Genomic DNA, 17,905 nt, shown 5'->3' with positions numbered 1-17,905 from the left:
TGGATCGTCGGTCGGTCGTCCTACAGGACGGCGTGAATTGTCTCGCCGATCGCTTATGGGTTGGCCGTGTGTGTGTATCGACCCCCGATTTGTCTTCGTGATTGCACAGCCACTGCAGAGTGTCGTTCAAGTCTTCGTGCAAGTGTTTCTCAAACTGTGTGTGTAGCTGATATCATTTCCACTGACAACTTGTTTTAAATGTTGTCGGCGTACTGGCAGTCAGTTGGTCGGTTGGAGCGGATCAGCAAGCAAGTCTCCGCGCGGCGCAGTCGGCCGGGCCCGCTGGCGGTCTCTGTGCAGTGTCGGAGTGTGTGGCGGCTGTTCCGAGTGCTACGAGGTTCGTGGCTCACCGACCCAGGACATGAAAGTCGAGTGGTGATTTAATTATTGAAACCACGTCTGTTCACGATGTCCCCTTGGTTGGTGGTTCCCTGTTGGCGGTATTCCTGGGAGCGACAGCGAGTGTTCGAGTTGGTGAAGGATTAGCCGCCATGTGGTGGAATTAAAATATTTGTCGATTTGAAATTCAAGTGCACCAGCGGAATTTTCTGCCTTGTGGCCGTTAGTGTGCCGGTTACCTGCCCTGGTCGCTGACATAAATTCAGGCAGTGTCCTTTCCTCACCTGTTGTCGCTGTTCAACATGTTGTGTAGTTTTTGACAGCTTAATGCATTTCTGGTTGTGGGCGGCTATGTCTGTAAAGTTTCGGCTTTGGAATTCTCGTATACTGGTCGGTGGTTAACAAGTAGTCTTGTCGGCGGGTCCCTGACAGTCTCTTGGTTGTGTTGCTGGCGGATCGAGTATAGTTGGGCCGACTTCTTGTCTTACCTAAGCGAACCTTAAGATTTCAAGGGCAGACCGAGCCCCCTGGAATCTTCTGAGCACCATTGAATCTACGGCCTTTGTTGATGGCGTTAAATTGTGTACTTTTAATGGCTTATAGCCGATGGTTGGAATTTGTATGCTTGTAATTGTGTTTTTAAAATCAAAGGCCTTCAGCAGTTTTAAAAGTAAGTTTTTCTCAATTGGGCTAGTCTTACATTGTCTGAAGATAAAGCTTGGGCCTTCTGCCTGTAGAATATTTATTCTATTGTTTTAAAGCATCGGCCTTCAGCCGCTTTAGGTTTTAAGGATCTTACTTATCAAGTATTACCTTCTGGAAGGTAAAGCTGTGGGATTTCTGCCTGTTGAAAATTTGTTGTAGTGTATTGTTTTTAAAGCATTGGCCTTCAGCGGCTTTAAGGTCCTTACTTATCAAGTATTACATTCTTTCAAGATAAAGCTGTGGCCCTTCTGCCTGTTGAAAATTTATTGTAGTCGTATTGTTCTTAAAATGATGGGCCTTCAGCTACTTTAAAATTTTGATTTCTTACTTATCAAGTCTTACATCACTTGGCCTTAAATACTATGTTAAGTTAAAGCCTAGAGCCTTCATGGGCCTTCAGCCGTTTTAGAACTAAAGTTTTCTGTCGATAGACAAGCTTAGAAGTTGCTCTGTAATGTTTCGACAACTAAATAAAGTGTTATGTTTGGAGCGTAACTGACAGCCGCTCATTCTGTCCCCCTTCCACAATTCCTACTACTCGTCCTGTCCTGTGGGTTTAGCAGGGCGCCTCAGCATGGTGTGCTCTGGGTACAAAACACGTTCACCTCTGGTTCACATAGTCTGATATTTGATAGCAGACATTACGTTTATGATGAGTTAAGACTGCATCCTGTTTTTGAGACCCATGGGAAACATCTGAGGACTGGCACAGCACCAGTCGCCAGTCTCTACGACTGCCGAACTTTGGCAGAGACTGAAGCAGCAAAGGACGACGTATCCGAACCTGTCATCCCACTTCAGCTCAACTGTCTGGCCAGGCGGGTCAGAGCCATCGTTGTTGCCAGCGATGGATGCTTTGTGTACCTAATATGTTACGTAGTGACAACTTTTCATGTCTGTATTGTCGACAAGTAATCGCTACCATTGGTCACTTTAACATCATGGTAAAAGGCAGCCATTTTGGACCAAAGTAATACATGAGAGTAGGCTGGAGAGTAGGAGTTTTGCACGACGTTAGAGTGGCCATAAGACGAAAGAGTTGTACCGGACGAAGCTACACTCGTCGATCCAATTGTGGGTTCTTAGTTTTACTTCTGGAGGAGACTGAGATGATGCAGGACGCCCAGGGGATAAACGACTATATTATGACTGGTCTTCTCACTTCTAATTCTCCGTAAGTCACATAAACACAAGGACGAAGGGTAAATTTTTTGCGACCGCCTGCCTAAACCCTACGAAATTGCACTGTTCACAATTAGTATAACAATAAAAAACGTAATCGTCCATAGGCAGTTCAGCCACGTAGTCGTTGCATTGTAACGAATTCTGCTGTCGAAACGTAAATTACTCGGTTGAAAGTCTGCAGCGCAACCCCACAAATCTGTCCCAGCAGGTTACTATATGTGCAGAAGAGTACACTGCCGCTATTATTTATTTTCACCAGCATACGCCTGAGTGATGGCGACCCGGCTGTTTGCTGACTTTGTAGTACTGTATCCACACGAAAAGTATCTACGCTCGTGATATTCGATCAAATCGATTGTACGCCTTTCTATCACAGTTTTAATGTTCACACGTATAATTGTTCAGTATAGTTGGCTTTTCCCATAACCATCTCGACGCAACTGGATTGTTGTTCTCCCGCCACAACACACGATCTCGGAATTATGATTCTCAAATAAATTACGAACACTAAGCGCTGAACACTGGTATGCAATGTACAACTTACGTGTCAAGAAGTTTGGTTACTTCGGCAAGTTTAGTGTAATTTGTGTTCTGCTGCGGTGTCATCGACACTGCATGGTACAGCTTGTAACGTATCGATTAGGAGTAGGTAACTGTGTATCTGCAATTTATGAAGTGTGCATTCTGTGTTCTTTGAACTCCTTGATGTATGGCAAGAAAATTACAGTTTTGTAATGTATATATGAAAAAAGCAAAAGAATATGTTGAAATTTAAATTATTGTGATATGAATATGTTTATGAAAGAAATATGTTTGTTAAAAGCTGGTTCATGCTTGGGGCACATGCATTTGTCACATGTAAATTCTGTAGGAAAGTCCCTCCGCAACGAAAGTGGCATGGCGTGATGAAAAAGGTGGGTTTGGCGGTCGAACTGAGCTCCTCTTTGTGTGAACGAAATGCAGTATGTGGCTAGCCTTAGCACGGCACACCTCGACAGTGCTAAGAGAGGCAATTGGAAGCTGCATTAAAAGGGATCTGCCTCGAATGTGGATTTGGCTATTATTTGTTATTAACGGAATAATGGAATGGCTCTAATATGTTGAAAATGCGACGCCAAGGAAAGAGTTTATAGAGCATTCGCAGATCCAGAGTCGTGAGTACAGTTGGCCGCCATTTCGCCTGCCACTTATCTTCGCCACTGCTTCACAAACTTCATACATTCAGTTACGTAATGTATATTGGCATGGACCAGTTAATTTGTGTGTTGTTTCGATAACAATCATATAAAACGTCAATTCGTCTTCGAAACCATAACTTCAAACCTGATCACGAACCTACGCAGGGTCCTCACCTAAGTGCTATTAAAACTGAGTATCTAGATTTAAATGAACAATTCTGGCATTCATGTGTTTAAAAGTGATATTTTGTCTACAGTAAAAGGAGTAGGAAAAGTTAAAGAGCAAAATTTAGATGCTTTGTTTATGGACTACTCCAAGTGAAATTGTTAAAGTAGGAAATTTAAGTGCAAAAATTTAAAGATCAATCAATAGGAAAGTGAAAACATTAATTATTTAATGGCTAAAAACCATAAAAGTGAAGTTGGATAGGTTTTTACTAAAGTATACTTAGTTTATTATAGAATATAGTTTTGTAGGATTACTGTGGAAGATTGTGTAAAAATTATTGCCAAGAATACCTGCTTCACAGGTGATTTAAGTCCTAGTACATATAAATCTTTACTGAACCAATTTGCGGTAGTACTGTTAGAAGTGAAGTTATGCACATTTTCAAAGATAGTGTACTTTTGGTATCTATCAGGAATGGTTCCTTTTGAAGTTAATTAGGCCCAGTGTGGCATTTTATTACCTCGCAAAGTAATTTAGTGAATGATTAGCTTTAAGAGATAGTTTTTATTTTTGCAATAATCAAAGAACCTTGGCTAGTGAAACTATACCAGTTTACGGGTCCACATCACATTGTCGTCCTATTAGGAAAAAAATGAACTATTACTGCTCAAAAGGCTCAAATGGCTCTGAGCACTATGCGACTTAACTTCGGAGGTCATCAGTCACCTAGAACTTAGAACTAATTAAACCTAACTAACCTAAGAACATCACACAGATCCATGCCCAAGGCAGAATTCGAACCTGCGACCGTAGCGGTCGCTCGGCTCCAGATAGTAGCGCCTAGAACCGCACGGCCACTACGGCCGGCCGAACTATTACTGTTACTAAGGAAAACTGCTATATGCATAGGAGATTAAACAGTGTATTTAAGATGTTATTCATCTTTATTTGAGTTATTCATGTGAGTCAAGACAGAAGCCCCACATGTCCAAAATTAGTTCTGCACTTCATGCAGTGATGTTTTAGTATTTTGATTAAGTAATGCTATTGATTGTGCCCGTCATTGATATGAGTTCGGTGCAGTTTTGCTCCCCATAATTTAGTGGTGTGTGTGTTGTTGATAACTGCTGCTACACACAATACAATGAGCACTGCGTCAGTTTGTATCCTGTTTGTTATTAAATGGGAAATTTCAACAAAAGTAACTTCAATAACTAATATCCATTTTTTTCAAATATATATACACCTCGAAATGGAAAAAAGAACACATTGACACCGGTGTGTCAGACCCACCATACTTGCTCCGGACACTGCGAGAGAGCTGTACAAGCAATGATCACACGCACGGCACAGCGGACACACCAGGAACCGCGGTGTTGGCCGTCGAATGGCGCTAGCTGCGCAGCATTTGTGCACCGCCGCCGTCAGTGTCAGCCAGTTTGCCGTGGCATGCGGAGCTCCATCGCAGTCTTTAACACTGGTAGCATGCCGCGACAGCGTGGACGTGAACCGTATGTGCAGTTGACGGACTTTGAGCGAGGGCGTATAGTGGGCATGCGGGAGGCCGGGTGGACGTACCGCCGAATTGCTCAACACGTGGGGCGTGAGGTCTCCACAGTACATCGATGTTGTCGCCAGTGGTCGGCGGAAGGTGCACGTGCCCGTCGACCTGGGACCGGACCGCAGCGACGCACGGATGCACGCCAAGACCGTAGGATCCTACGCAGTGCCGTAGGGGACCGCACCGCCACTTCCCAGCAAATTAGGGACACTGTTGCTCCTGGGGTATCGGCGAGGACCATTCGCAACCGTCTCCATGAAGCTGGGCTACGGTCCCGCACACCGTTAGGCCGTCTTCCGCTCACGCCCCAACATCGTGCAGCCCGCCACCAGTGGTGTCGCGACAGGCGTGAATGGAGGGACGAATGGAGACGTGTCGTCTTCAGCGATGAGAGTCGCTTCTGCCTTGGTGCCAATGATGGTCGTATGCGTGTTTGGCGCCGTGCAGGTGAGCGCCACAATCAGGACTGCATACGACCGAGGCACACAGGGCCAACACCCGGCATCATGGTGTGGGGAGCGATCTCCTACACTGGCCGTACACCACTGGTGATCGTCGAGGGGACACTGAATAGTGCACGGTACATCCAAACCGTCATCGAACCCATCGTTCTACCATTCCTAGACCGGCAAGGGAACTTGCTGTTCCAACAGGACAATGCACGTCCGCATGTATCCCGTGCCACCCAACGTGCTCTAGAAGGTGTAAGTCAACTACCCTGGCCAGCAAGATCTCCGGATCTGTCCCCCATTGAGCATGTTTGGGACTGGATGAAGCGTCGTCTCACGCGGTCTGCACGTCCAGCACGAACGCTGGTCCAACTGAGGCGCCAGGTGGAAATGGCATGGCAAGCCGTTCCACAGGACTACATCCAGCATCTCTACGATCGTCTCCATGGGAGAATAGCAGCCTGCATTGCTGCGAAAGGTGGATATACACTGTACTAGTGCCGACATTGTGCATGCTCTGTTACCTGTGTCTATGTGCCTGGGGTTCTGTCAGTGTGATCATGTGATGTATCTGACCCCAGGAATGTGTCAATAAAGTTTCCCCTTCCTGGGACAATGAATTCACGGTGTTCTTCTTTCAATTTCCACGAGTGTATATCCAAATTAATGTGCCTAATGAGGCTGGCGATCGCTCATTTTCTTTCATTTATTTATAATTTTACCACTTCTGTTAACTCCGAAGGTTAAGGCCCGTTTGGTTTACTGTCAACTTCACAAAATTTGAAATTACAGTCCGATACCCTTTTCCATTAGACACACGCACGGTCGAACTTGGAAATCCTCTCAGAGGGTAACATTAGCATATTTTACGGCACGTTAGTGTTATACCTAGCTATTTCCCGTGACAGAACTAAAGGTTCAGTTATTAGGAAATAGTATGAGCGCGACTTTATAACCGGCTCTGCTCTCGCCAGACCGGCGACTATCGAGATACTGGATAGGCAGCGCACTACAGTAGGCTTACAGTATTAAAACATACAAAATATTAGATCACTTTGTTACAACCTAAACAAGATGAAATATTTAACTTCATAAACAATGCCTGCCTACATGAATATCGTGGTTAGGCATTACTGTCACAATATTAGCGTATGACTTGATACAGAACTAGATACTTGTCTCTTCCCACAGGTACAATTCACTAGAAACTTTTGTGCAGAGTTCTGTCTAACACAGGTATAGCACTGCTGGCTCGGTGAGAGACGATGACGCAGTCTTCGGCAACGACTGCTAATTGGGGTGAGCAGAGCTGCGCTCGAACGTAAGTTGGTTGGTTGGGGGGAGGGGGCCAAACAATGTCATGGGTCCCATCGGATTAGGGAAGGATGAGGAAACTAAGTCGGCCATGTCCTTTCAAAAGAACCATCCCAGCATTTGCCTGAAGCGACGTAGGGAAATCACGGGAAACCTAAATCAGGGTGGCCGTGCGCCAGTTTGAACTGTCGTTCTCCCAAATGCGAGTCCAGTGTGTTAACCGCTGCGCGAAATCGCTCGGTAGGATATCAGTAAGCGAGCTGATACGAAGACGTACGGGAACTCTTCTGGGGGTATCTACGCCAACGCCTCTCATTCGTTGTTGCTTCTGCCAGAGACTAGGTTTACCTGAGGTTCCGTTGCGAGGCACCGGCGTTGGCTTGGCAGCTCGCTTTTCGGACAACAACACAGAAAGGATTGAGGAAAGATGCAAAATTTGGTTGCAGCCGAGTCTGCTATAGAATGTGAAATACAGAAACATTTCTCTCATTGTGGATAATTTAACTTGCACGTTCTGCTACATAGCGTGAAACTTGTCAACAGTCTTGGGGTAATCGGTAGCGTTCTGGACGTCAAATGCAGCATTCGCAAGGTCGATACTCGTTCAAATCTAGTTTTCATTTTTCTTTTCCCCGATCTCTTCGCTTAATACTACTGTCTTCTTAAATTTACTTTACGCGTAATAATTTATGTAACAGCTACAATTCCACATTACATTTTGATATTTATTTTCGTTTATTAGTTTCATTTTAAAACTCATCAAGTTCAGACAAATCACAAGAACGGTGTTAACAAACTGTATTTAATGCCTGATGTAGTACTTATCTGAAGAATCTGCGAAACCATATCACAATTTCCGACCACATTATGCTTCCCTAACAAGTCACGGAAGACAATAATTTGCCACTCACTACTGCTTCCACTGAGCATGTTGTAAAGCTGTGTTAATTTGACAAACAGAAAGCCGGCTGAAGTGGCCGTGCGGTTAAAGGCGCTGCAGTCTGGAACCGCAGGACCGCTACGGTCGCAGGTTCGAATCCTGCCTCGGGCATGGATGTTTGTGATATCCTTAGGTTAGTTAGGTTTAACTAGTTCTAAGTTCTAGGGGACTAATGACCTCAGCAGTTGAGTCCCATAGTGCTCAGAGCCATTTGAACCATTTTGAACAAACAGAAAGAAACTGAACATTGCTTGCAACCCACGAGAAAATCTAACGAGACCTTCGCGTTATGATAAAATAAAAGTTGGCCCCGCTTAAGCACTTTTAAATCATGGCGTTTCAGCAGCATTTAAGCATGCAGTGGAAGTATAGGTACTTCAAGGTTCTGCTGCGTCAAATGCGCATTTTATAGACGTAATTTTCCAGTGGTTTAAGTTAATCGACTGGAGGAAGGGAAAAACTGCCATGTGAAAGCTCTCAAAGAGAATGAGTACATAGACTAACCGAACTCAAAATTACACGACCGACGACAGCTTAGAATGTTTATCGGAAGCAGCGTTAACCATGGTCGAAATGGCAGAAAAAGTTTTCCGCGCCAATGAAAAACAGATTTTGAAATCGAAGTTGCTTCAAGTACTGAAGGGAGATGCATGTAAAGCAGCTAAGAAACACCCTGATAAAATTCCGTCTCGCCACTCTGTCACGGAGGATATTGAACATGTATTTTGACGAAGGAGTGTGTATTTCTTTCAGGAAATATGGCCGCCAAGCAGGTATGGCCACTGCAAAACGTGGTAGTAAAATTAGAGACATGAGAAATGCCGTAAGGTTATTTTAGAGGCAATCACCAAGCAGACAATTTGTTTCCTGTATTCTTAAGTATTTGTGTTACGTAGATGCAAAAAAGTTGTAATGTGCAAAAGAAATAGAAACACTGAAGACGGTAATTTCTAAACAGAAGTATGTTGTTGTGCTTCAATGTGGTCTACAGTTCCCAAGTATCTCCCTTAAAGAAACTGTATGGGTATCACACATAATTCCATTACGTGTAGACGTGATATTAGTTATCACAAATGTAAGTGATAGGAAGTTTTAGCCGTATTATGAGCAAAACTAAATGCCTTGATTTCAGTGAGGGACTTACGAAAATCGTCATTTTATTCCTTTTATATTTCCAGTAGTACCCAAGAAAAATTGAAAACTGCAGTTCATTGTTTACTATACGCACTAGGGTATCGCATCCTCATGTAGTCTGGTTGACCTCCTTCCACATGAGGGTTTACCAGTTCCATCCATAGCGCTGCTGTAGCCGCTTGCTTCCAAAATAGCGGAGGCCGCCGAATTGGCGGTACTTTCAGGGCTTCAGCCAATGTCGCGCCCTTTATGCCCCCAAATCAGCTACAAATATATGAGGGTTTACCAGTTCCATCCATAGTGCTACTGTAGCCGCTTGCTTCCAAAATGGCAGCCGGCCCCGAGCTGGCGGTACTTTCAGGGCTTTAGCCAATGTCGCGCCGTTTATGCGCCCAAATCACCTACAAACTCAATTATGAGCTCCCCCTGCTGTAGTGCATTCACACACACGATAAGTAAAATATCAATATTTTCTATCGCTGCGGACAATTTTAAGAGCCTTTAGTGTATTTAGGTTCCGTTTGCATCACCCACGCCACTAATTCACTTGGAAATGACTATACCATTAGTTTCAGAGAGAAACAAGCAAGCAACGAATATATACAGACATTCGTAATATTCCATTTCCCGTAGTGTTCTATACAGGGCTATTACAAATGATTGAAGCGACTTCATAAATTCACTGTAGCTCCATTCATTGACATATGGTCACGACACACTACAGATACGTAGAAAAACTCATAAAGTTTTGTTCGGCTGAAGCCGCACTTCAGGTTTCTGCCACCAGAGCGCTCGAGAGCGCAGTGAGACAAAATGGCGACAGGAGCCGAGAAAGCGTATGTCGTGCTTGAAATGCACTCACATCAGTCAGTCATAACAGTGCAACGACACTTCAGGACGAAGTTCAACAAAGATCCACCAACTGCTAACTCCATTCGGCGATGGTATGCGCAGTTTAAAGCTTCTGGATGCCTCTGTAAGGGGAAATCAACGGGTCGGCCTGCAGTGAGCGAAGAAACGGTTGAACGCGTGCGGGCAAGTTTCACGCGTAGCCCGCGGAAGTCGACGAATAAAGCAAGCAGGAAGCTAAACCACAGCCGACGGTTTGGAAAATCTTACGGAAATGCTAAAGCAGAAGCCTTACCGTTTACAATTGCTACAAGCCCTGACACCCGATGACAAAGTCAAACGCTTTGAATTTTCGGCGTGGTTGCAACAGCTCATGGAAGAGGATGCGTTCAGTGCGAAACTTGTTTTCAGTGATGAAGCAACATTTTTTCTTAATGGTGAAGTGAACAGACACAATGTGCGAATCTGGGCGGTAGAGAATCCTCACGCATTCGTGCAGCAAATTCGCAATTCACGAAAAGTTAACGTGTTTTCTGCAATCTCACGGTTTAAAGTTTACGGCCTCTTTTTCTTCTGCGAAAAAAACGTTACAGGACACGTGTATCTGGACATGCTGGAAAATTGGCTCATGCCACAACTGGAGACCCACAGCGTCGACTTTATCTTTCAACAGGATGGTGCTCAACCGCACTTCCATCATGATGTTCGGCATTTCTTAAACAAGAGATTGGAAAACTGATGGATCGGTCGTGGTGGAGATCATGATCAGCAATCCATGTCATGGCCTCCACGCTCTCCCGACTTAACCCCATGCGATTTCTTTCTGTGGGGTTATGTGAAAGATTCAGTGTTCAAACCTCCTCTACCAAGAAACGTGCCAGAACTGTGAGCTCGCATCAACGATGCTTTCGAGCTCATTGATGGGGACATGCTGCGCCGAGTGTGGGAGGAACTTGATTATCGGCTTGATGTCTGCCGAATCACTAAAGGGGCACATATCGAACATTTGTGAATGCCTAAAAAAACTTTTTTTGAGTTTTTGTATGTGTGTGCAAAGCATTGTGAAAATATCTCAAATAATAAAGTTATTGTAGAGCTGTGAAATCGCTTCAATCATTTGTAATAACCCTGTACATTAAGAAACTAGATGCGTAGACAGTAGCATACGTATCTTTCTCTGTATTGGATATCACATACTGGTTGGTTAGCGCGGCATTTTCTGTTATAAAATGAAACTAATAGATTGACAGTATATTTTTTAAGCAGTCAAAATAAGAAACAATGAAGTACACATGAAGGTCTGCTCCGCTCTTAAGATTGCAAAACATAGATCAGCGCGTATTTGGCAGTTGCTTCTGCAATCAAGTTCTCTTCGTCGAGTGGTGACGTCACCTTAACGTAAGGAAGGGGGAAGTACATCGTCAGTCTCTGGTCGGTTACTCAGTATCGCTGCGCCAACACGTAGCGGCTTCTGTGACCGATTAGTGCCGGCGTATGTTGTCTTCCCTCTCTGTGCTTCGGTGAAATCTATTTAAAACGTACAATGTTCTTCATGAAAATCGCAAAACACCTTTTAAGATTCTTTATCAATGAATTAATGTTTGGTAAGATGTGACCTCTAGTGCAACATAGAAACGGATGAATGCGCGAAGTACGTAACGAAACAACCCCACAGGCTCCAAATCACTGCTGAATCTGTCAGGCGTCACGATGACTACCTCTGAATACAGGGCAGGGCCAGTCACTCACTATTGCCACCGAGATTAACTCCAAAAGTACGACAGGAGCTGAAACGTTTGTGGGACAAATCTACATCTACATTTATACTTCGCAAGCCACCCAACGGTGTGTGGCGGAGGGCACTTTACGTGCCACTGTCGTTACCTCCCTTTCCTGTTCCAGTCACGTATGGTTCACGGGAAGAACGACTGCCGGAAAGCCTCCGTGCGCTCGAATCTCTCTAATTTTACATTCATGATCTCCTCGGGAGTTATAAGTAGGGGGAAGCAATATATTCGATACCTCATTCAGAAACGCACCCTCTCGAAACCTGGACAGCAAGTCACACCGCGATGCAGAGTGCCTCTCTTGCAGAGTCTGCCACTTGAGTTTGCTGAACATCTCCGTAACGCTATCACGCTTACCAAATAACCCTGTGACGAAACGCGCCGCTCTTCTTTGGATCTTCTCTATCTACTCCGACAACCCGACTTGGTACGGATCCCACACTGATGAGCAATACTCAAATATAGGTCGAACGAGTGTTCTGTAAGCCACTTCCTTTGTTGATGGACTACATTTTCTAAGGACTCTCCCAATGAATCTCAACCTGGCACCCGCCTTACCAACAATTAATTTTATATCATCATCCAAATTCAAATCGTTCCGCACGCATACCCCCAGATATTTTACAGAAGTAACTGCTACCAGTGTTTGTTCCCTATCACATAGTCATACAATAAAGGATCCTTCTGTCTATGTATTCGCAATACATTACATTAGTCTTTGTTAAGGGTCAGTTGCCACTCCCTGCACCAAGTGCCTATTCGCTGCAGAACTTCCTGCATTTCGCTGCAATTTTCTAATGCTGCATCTTCTCTGTATACTACAGCATCATCCGCGAAAAGCCAAATGGAACTTCCGACACTATCTACTAGGTCATTTATATATATTGCGAAAAGCAATGGTCCCATAACACTCCCCTGTGGCACGCCAGAGGTTACTTTAACGTCTGTAGACGTCTCTCTATTGAGAACAACATGCTGTGTTCTGTTCACTAAAAATTCTTCAATCCAGCCACACAGCTGGTCTGATATTCCGTACTCTTGCTTTGTTTATCGGGCGACAGTGCGGAACTGTATCGAACGCCTTCCGGAAGTCAAGGAAAATGGCATCTACCTGGCAGCCTGTATCTAATATTTTCTGGGCCTCATGAACAAATAGAGCGAGTAGGGTCTCACACGATCACTGTTTCCGGAATCCATGTTGACTAGATTCTGGGTTTCCAGAAATGACATGATACGCGAGCAAAAAACATGTTCCAAAATTCTACAACAGGTTGATGTCAGAGATATAGGCCTATAGTTTTGCGCATCTGCTCGACGACCCTTCTTGGAAACTGGAACTACCTGTGCTCTTTACCAATCATTTGGAACCTTCCGTTCCTCTAGACTCTAGAGACTTGTGGTAGATGGCTGTTAGAAGGGGGGCAAGTTCTTTCGCGTACTCTGTGTAGAATCGAATTGGTATCCCGTCAGGTCCAGTGGACTTTCCTCTGTTGAGTGATTTCAGTTGCTTTTCTATTCCTTGGACACTTATTTCGATGTCAGCCGTTTTTTGGTTCGTGCGAGGATTTAGAGAAGGAACTGCAGTGCGGTCTTCCTCTGTGAAACAGCTTTGGAAAAAGGTGTTTAGTATTTCAGCTTTGCGAGTGTCATCCTCTGTTTCAATGCCATTATCATCCCAAAGTGTCTGGATATGCTGTTTCGAGCCTCTTACTGATTTAACGTAAGACCAGAACTTCCAAGGATTTTCTGTCAAGTCGGTACATAGAATTTAACTTTCGAATTCACTGAACGCTTCACACATAGCCCTCCTTACGCTAACTATGACATCGTTTAGCTTCTGTTTGTCTGAGAGGTTTTGGCTGCGTTTAAATTTGCAGTGAAGCTCTCTTTGCTTTCGCAGTAGTTTCCTAACTTTGTTGTTAAACCACGGTGGGTTTTTCCTGTCCCTCACAGCTTTACTTGGCACGTACCTGTCTAAAACGCATTTTACGATTGCCTTGAACTTTTTCCATAAACACTCAACATTGTCAGTGTCAGAACAGAAATGTTCGTTTTGATCTGTTAGGTAGTCTGAAATCTGCCTCCTTTACTCTTGCTAAATAGATAAACCTTCCTCCCTTTTTTTATATTCCTATTTACTAGCATATTCAGAGATGCTGCAACGGCCTTATGATCACTGATTCCCTGTTCTGCGCTTACAGAGTCGAAAATTTCGGGTCTGTTTGTTATCAGTAGGTCCAAGATGTTATCTCCACGAGTCGGTTCTCTGTTTAATTGCTTGAGGTAATTTTCGGATAGTGCACTCAGTATAATGTCAAATGGTTCAAATGGGTCTGAGCACCATGGGACTTAACTGATGTGGTCATCAGTCCCCTAGAACGTAGAACTACTTAAACCTAACTAACCTAAGGTCAACACACACAGCGGTCGCGCGGCTCCATACTGTAGTGCCTAGAACCGCTCGGCCACTACGGCCTGCAGTATAATGTCACGCGATGCTCTGTCCCTACCACCCGTCCTAAACATCTGAGTGTCCCAGTCTATATCTGGTAAATTGAAACCTCCACCTAAGACTATAACATGCTGAGGAAAATTATGTGAAATGTATTCCAGATTTTCTCTCAGTCGTTGTGCCACTAATGCTACTGAGTCGGGAGGTCGGTAAAAGGAGCCAATTATTAACCTTGCTCGGTTGTTGAGTATAACCTCCACGCATAACAATTTACAGGAACTATCCACTTCTATTTCACTACAGGATAAACTACTATTAACAGCGTCAAACACGGCACCACCGGTTGCATGCAATCTATCCTTCTGTGCCTTTGTAAAAATTTCGGCAGAATTTATCTCTGACTTCAGCCAGCTTTCCGTACCTATAACGATTCCAGCTTCGGTGCTTTCTATCAGCGCTTGAACTTCCGGTACTTAACCAACGCAGCTTCGACAGTTTACAATTACAATAGCGATTGCTGCTTGCTCCCCGCATGTCCTGACTTTACCCCGCACCCCTTGAGGCTGTTGCCCTTTCTGTACTTGCCCCACACCATCTAACCTAAAAAACCGCCCAGTCCACGCCACACAACCCATGCTACCCGTGTAGCCGCCTGCAGTGTTGCATGGAACAACGGGGGCCATAATATGACGTTGGTTTTTTGTTGCTAGGTGGGTCGCGTCAGAGATAGGAAGGTCAACTTTTTTTGTTTAAATGGGTTGCTATAGTTTGGTACTTGTTTCCTGATAGCGGCTATGGAACCGAATCCAATGACGTGTAACAGTAAGGTCTTTGAAGGTCAGTGAATGTCACAAAGGTGGCATGAACGTCCATCTACAGAAGGTGTTCGAAGTGATGAGCATTGGTATCACTGCAGTGCTGCAATCTTCTTATCAGGGATTGAGTGGTATTCCTTATCACTTCGGCACTTATCGAAGCACATGCTCTGAGAATTGTCTCGCAAATGTCTTTTACGAATCCCGTACGTAGTTCTAATTTTCATCTTCTAGAGGACAGCAACGGACAGAGGCATTCATGAAATAGGTCAAGAGATTGTTTCTGTGAGTTGTTCTGTTTATTTCTTGTAGGCTTTTTTGTTTTTTTATGTTTGTACAATTTTGTATATGCTTTTAGCAGTGTGAATGGTGCGCGAATGTCGTCTAAAGTAAACATGTAGATCACTGTTCTACCGATAAACACTGTACAAACTAGCATGAGAAATCTATAAGAGTGTGAATGCAGAAAATGGGGAATTTTGTATCATTATATGTTAAGTAAATTTATGATAAAAGAGAAAGCTAATTCGAGTGTAAATGAAAATAGTTAGTAACATAAAGTATAAAGAAAATGTCAGAATGTTACATATTTAACTCAGGAAAAAGTACAGTTCGGAAGTTTATTATTTGTTGATTGGTTAGTCATGAAAAGCGCAGACTAGCGCATGAGAGTATTGTTTGTCTATTGGCCTTAAAGAAAACTAGCCAGTCAGAAAGAAGTATTCTTCGTGCGTCTTTTCTCTTGGATATATAGAACGCTTACGGCAGTCTAAGTAGTCGGAGCCCATCCTTTCCATGGCACGGTCGTGTGTTGTGTGACTCCGAAGGAAGTTATAATTTGCCGGTTTTAGTTGTGCTACATGTTCCAAAGGTGTATTAAAGTGAAGGCATATTTAGCACGGTGTGTTTTTTTAGAAAGTACGGACTTTTTAAGTAACTTTGTGTAAGAGAAATTCAGTGTGCATATTGAGCACATCGATGACTAAAAACTTGAGTGCATTAGGCACCAATAAACTTAATACTGTTGCGAGCATTTTTATTTAAGAACAATTCGTGCTTAGTAGCTGTTCAGTTTACGGGAAATACGTTACCATAAAATTGCTAACGCGAATGAAACGGTTTGTGCATGACTTTGTTAGGTTTATCACAGGCTTGGCAGTGAACTTGTAATTCTCAGAATATACCGAATTTTTGCCAGTCTTTTCACCTTTCATTCAAAAGCAAGACCTTTTCGCGATTCTTAGAATAGTTGTATGCAGCCTGGTGCGAGCCAATAGTAATCTAGCACGACCTTGTAGTCACGGCATCTGTGTCGGTTTGAAACACATAAAACACATTAAAGCCATTCCGTGATCTGAACCAGTACTCAGTATCTTAACTCATCAACTTCCTATGTCGAAAATTCCGGCATTGTAACTGTAATATGAACTCTACAACATCATTTCACACGTCTTTCAACGACCAATGCGGAAACCTCTAGTTTGAGCATAAATAAGCAATACAGTTACCTTTTTGGCAGGTGTTAGCTTGGGGCATGAATTGGTGAATTTTTATCTCACATATTCCTGTAGTTCAAACTGAATGAAAGAAATTTCTAGCTGGTATACAGTTGTTGCGAGAAAGTGCCTTATCCTGCACCTGCTTATCGAAGGTTAGAATCCTACCGGCGTCAAGTGAGCTGCATGTGGAATGTTCCCATACATAGACAGTGCCTGTTCCTACATTTCTCTTGCTGTTTTTAACAACGTGTGTCTGTACAATGTAAAGAGCAATAACAGATAAAGGAATCGTTCACGCAGGAGAATCGTACAGACATACCATCATTTGAACATCGAACATACTCCCGAAAGGACGACACGTAATAAGCATCCCTAGTATACAGAAACAACTGAAAGAGTTGTAAACGAACGAGTCACCAGGTAGAGATGGAATTCCAGTTCGGTTTTACAAAGAGTGCTCTACGGGACTGGCCCCTTACCTGGTTTGCATTTATCGCGAATCTCTCGCCCAGCGCAGAGTTCCAAGCGACTGGGAAAAACCGCAGGTGACTCCGGTATATACGAAGGGCAAAAGAACGGACCCGAAAAATTACACACCAAAATGCCTAACATTGTTTTGCTGCAGAGTCCTTGAACGTATCCTCAGTTCGAATATAATAAATGTTCTCGAAACCGAGAAGTTTACGTCCACGAATCAGCACAGTTTTAGAAAGCATCGCTCTTACGAAATTCATCTTGTTCTTTTCTCAGATAATGTACTGCTGAACTATGGATACTTCTAGATTTATGGAAAGTATTTGACACTGTGCCCCACTGCAGGCTGTTAACGAAGATACGAGCATATGGAACAGGTCCACAGATATGTAGGTGGCTCGAAGACTTCTTAAGTTGCAGAACCCAGTATGTTGCCCTTGACGGTGAATATTCATCAGACATAAGGGTATCGTCAGGAGTGCCCGAGGAAAGTGTGATAGGAGAGCTGTTATTCTCTATACACGTAAATGATTTGGCGGACAGGTTGGGCAGCAATCTGCAGTTGTTTGCTGTAGTGTACGGTAATGTGTCGAAGTTGAGTGACTGTAGGAGGGCACAAGATGAGTTGGACAAGATTTCTAGTTGGTGTGATGAGTTGCATCTAGCTCTAAATGCAGAACAACTTAATGCGGATAAGTAGAAAAAACAAATCCGTGTTATTTGGACACAGCAATAGTGTGTCCTGCTTGACAGAGTCACGTCGGTTAAATAGCTGAGCGTAACGTTGCAAAGCGATATAAAATGGAAGAACATAGTAGGATTATGGTAGGGAAGGCGACTGGTCGACTTTGGTTTATTGGGAGAATTTTGGGAAAGTGTGGTTCATCTCCAAATGAGACCGCATGTAGGACGCCGGTGCGATCTGTACTTGCGTAGTGCTCGAGCAGGTCGGATTAAAGAAAGCCATCGAAGCAATTCAAGAGTGGGCTACTAGGTTTGTTACCGTTAGGGTCGAACAACACGGAGGTGTTAAGGAGATGGTCAGGAACTCAAAT

The sequence above is a fragment of the Schistocerca piceifrons genome, chromosome 4, assembly GCF_021461385.2.
Source record: "Schistocerca piceifrons isolate TAMUIC-IGC-003096 chromosome 4, iqSchPice1.1, whole genome shotgun sequence".
Taxonomy (NCBI): Eukaryota; Metazoa; Arthropoda; class Insecta; order Orthoptera; family Acrididae; genus Schistocerca; species Schistocerca piceifrons.
This window is presented reverse-complemented; position numbering follows the sequence as displayed.